This window comes from Hemibagrus wyckioides, linkage group LG21 (assembly GCF_019097595.1).
Source record: "Hemibagrus wyckioides isolate EC202008001 linkage group LG21, SWU_Hwy_1.0, whole genome shotgun sequence".
Classification (NCBI taxonomy): domain Eukaryota; kingdom Metazoa; phylum Chordata; class Actinopteri; order Siluriformes; family Bagridae; genus Hemibagrus; species Hemibagrus wyckioides.
The window spans coordinates 764,856-768,840 of NC_080730.1; the positions used below are offsets into that span (position 1 = coordinate 764,856).

The 3,985-nt window shown below is 35.7% G+C and overlaps 1 long non-coding RNA gene across 2 annotated transcripts in view; it reads right to left on the minus strand.

Moving 5' to 3' along the window:
- Nucleotides 1–1,552: 1,552 nt before the first annotated feature.
- The window catches only part of LOC131342285 (uncharacterized), a 14,704-nt gene continuing 12,271 nt past the window's right edge, over nucleotides 1,553–3,985 (minus strand). For both annotated transcript variants that reach the window (XR_009203015.1, XR_009203014.1), the window contains 2 exons: nucleotides 3,086–3,206; nucleotides 1,553–2,464 (listed from right to left, as the gene is read on the minus strand). This is a non-coding gene — a long non-coding RNA (uncharacterized LOC131342285). The remainder of the gene's footprint in view (nucleotides 2,465–3,085; nucleotides 3,207–3,985) is intronic.

The following is a 3,985-nucleotide window of genomic DNA, read 5'->3' on the forward strand; positions in this document are numbered from 1 at the left end:
TGGAAATGAATGAAGAAGGATCACGGACAGGCACGGCCATGACACGAGGTGTGTGAGTCACACACTGTTTATATGCTCTCTCTTTATCACACACACACACACACACACACACACACACACACACACACACACACAGGAATATATTAGTTAAGTAGCTAAAATGTATTTAGTAAGTTAACTTCCTGTTTTGACAGGAAGTGTCCAATACAGTCTGAAAGCATAAATCTAATTGATATGTTTTAATTTTTCAAAATAAAAGTTTTCTTTATATTTTGCATTTCATTTTATTTTTATCTTACTTCATAATTTAATTTATTATTTAGATCTCTGGGAAACTTATTAAACACAAATGCCTTATACTGTTATATTATTATCAAATTCTTATTTTATATGCTAATGTAGCTAACGTAATGGAAGTCTATGGCCTCCAGTTTAGCATGGAGTTAAAAAAGAAATGAGAGAATGTTTTTCTGTCAGTGTCGTGTAGAGTTTAAAAACTAATCATAAAAATATTTTAAGATGAAGGAAAGTCTAAATATTTTGTAGTGTGTAATTTTAATGACCTGAAAAAACCTTCCAGTGTGTGAGACGAGAAGCGTAAAGAGATGAAGTTATATAAAGACTCGACTGGTGACTCACACACACACACACACACACACACACACACACACACACACACACACACACACTGAACTGTCTCACTCCTACAGACATGTTGTTGTTGCTGACCTGCTTTTTCCTCCTACACACACGCATGTATACACACACACACACACACACACACACATACACAAACACACACTAGCTGTGAAATTTTTATCTTTAAACCAAATTGTTGTATGTGTGTGTGTGTGTGTGTGTGTGTGTGTGTGCTAATGATGAAGCTGTGTCTCCACTGATGATGTTTGTGTGATGATGTTTGTGTGATGATAATGTTAATGTGATGTGATGTTAGTGTGATGAGTGTATTTAATATTTGGCCTTAAACAGTGTGTGTGTAACTGAGACACGCCCCTGTTTTAGAGAAACTCCACCCCCTGACTGTCTAACTCTCACGTCTGAGGTGTGTAACGTCCGTGTGAAATCCTCACTGAACTGCAGAGTGTGACTCTTTACACCGGAGCACAAGCACAACACTGACGTTAGCTTTGAGAACGTGATGTGACGTGTGTTGTGTGTTAGAGTGTGATAAACACACAGTGAACACACACACACACACAGATCAGAGTCTGTCTCAGTCAGGATGCTAACGCTAACACTGCATTTAATACAAACACCTTCCTGTGTGTTATAATTCCTGTGTTTTATTTCAGAGGTGTGTGTGTGTGTGTGTGTGTGTGTGTTGTGCGTCGTGACAGAGACAGTGCTGGAGGAAGTGAGTGTTTTATAACCCTGTAATCAGGAGCTGCTGTCAGGAGAAAAACACACTGTGACTCATCGTTCTGTCCGGTTCCTTCACCAGCACACAGAACCTGTGAGTGTGGAGGCGAGGTTCTAATCGAGGTGATGAGTTACACACACACACACACACACACACACACAAGAGTGTCTTCTTTACAATGATGTCCTACAGCTCCACACAGTCAGAGAGACGGGTTCTTCACATGGTTCTTTAATTGATCCTTAAAAATGATTATTTTAAAAACTGTATATGAAACCCAAATGTAGCTTAAGCTCCACCCCTTGAGCCTGTCACTCAGGATTGTTGCCTACTGATTGTGTGTGTGTGTGTGTGTATATGTATGTATATGTGTATGTGTGTGTGTGTGTGTGTATGTGTGTGTGTGTGTGTATTGCTGTAGAATAATTAGCTTCTTTAATATCCTCAGTCGTTAGAGCAGAATTTAAATCTGGGTGTTTGTTCATTAGAGTGTAATGAGTTTGTGTTGTTTATATCAGAGAGTTTGTGTAATTAAAAAAAATCCTACAGAAATTCATTAATATAAAAACACTAAGCGATGTTTATGCTGTTTATCCTGAAGGAGCTCTGAGTGTAAATAAATATATTTCTACAGTTTGTAGTTAAATGAAGTGAATTTAAACATAAAGCCGTTTCAGTGGAGAAAGAAAAACACTTTCTGTTTTGTGTCTCAGAATAAAACCCATTAAAGTCTGAAGCTCAGATGAAGACCTCCTCCTCCTCCTCCTCCTCCTCCTCCTGCATTTCAGTGTATTGATTTTAGAGAAGCACTTTAGCAGTGAGATCTGATTTCTCTCTCTGGAAAAAAAAACATTATTACCCATAATTCCACGGTAAGCAGAGTGTATTGATCTCTTTGTCCACATTATCTCATTAGGATGATGTTTATTACACTCCTGTTATGCACAATAATCGCTTTAAAGCTGGGTTTCATCTCTCATGGACGGTCAGGAGAGGGGAGTGGACGCAGTGGGGCCTTCAATCCACAATGATCCATGACATCATGCCTTTTTTAGGGTGTAGCTGGACACGAGGCCGGGACTCCTGACCGCAACACAAAAGACCTTCATCTTAATAAAAAAATCATTTCTTTTTACTTTCATTAACTTCTTTTAAAGTTCTAAAGTTTAATGAAAAATAACTATTCTAAGCATGGCGATAAAAATGTAAGTGATTTCATTAATATGAATCATTCTTAATGTAAACTTTATTTTAAACAATATATTTGTAATCAATAAAATAAATCAACATTTTTAAAGTGCAGTTTGACTTAATACTGGATTTTCATTCTGTCAATAATTAGTATATATTCAATAAATAAAATAATAAATAGAATTATCATATACAAATAATTACTGACATTAAAAATAATTACTTAGAAAATATAAAAGTGAAATAAATTATAACATTCTTTTATTAATGAATTCCCATAATTCTGTCACTTCTGACAGTAAAATAAATATCTAACTTTTTTATATTAAACAAATGTAATAATAATAATAATAATAATAATAATAATAATAATAATAATAATAATAATAATAATAATAATAAAATGCTGTAATAGAAACATCTGAATTATTATTTATAGTTTTATTAAAATGATAAAATAAAGGATCTTTTTTTTCTGCTGAATTTAATGGTCATTGATCTCAATGACATCACCTGATTATCTTCTGGACTCTGGTGTGGTCAGTGTTTGTGAGATTTCACTCTGCAGCTGCGGTGAGAGTTTTTAGTTGTAATTGATCACAGTGACATCATCAATTTAATGGTGTCATTTAACCTGATGTTAGAAACCAGATGGACACACACACACACACACACACACACACACACACACACACACAGTTATTTCATTACTCCAATGCAAAAAGATCAGATTTCAGAAGTCCTGCCCCCTTTTTCTGTATAAATGTGGTGTTTTATTTGTTTTAGTTTTGAAGCTGAATATTTTCCCCTTTATGTTACGTTAGTCAGAAATCTGTGTGTGTGTGTGTGTGTGTGTGTGTGTCTGTGTGTGTGTGTTTTGTTTGATTTCTCAGTTACGATAAAATAATTTCAGCTCTCTGATTTTCTCTTTATTCACAGCCGATGAGTATAAAATAATGCAGTTTTCATCTTGCTGGAGGTCATCGACATGTAGAATCTGTTTCTGATCTCATTATTAATTAGACAGGAAACAGGAAGTGGTCATGCTGCAGTTCATTGCTCTCCCACTGTTAAATAAATAATAATATTAATAATATTACATCAGAATCCTTCATAAATCCCTTGTTAAAGCTCTGAAGCACCTGATCACCTCATCATGGTGAGTAAGATCTGTTCTTCTGACTCACGCAGCCTCATCTGTACACTGGTCATTTTTCTCTGAATTTCCTAGCTAGCGTGTGTGCTGCTAGCATCAAACTCCACATGCTGAGTTTGATGTTGAAGAGGATTAATCAGGTTGTTGTGTAGGAAGACTCTCGAGTTCCTCTGGATGTTTCCACAGAGCTCAGTTTACTGTCTGCTTTACTTTGATCATTAATCTTGAAACACGTCCAGATCGCGTCCATTTCCTGT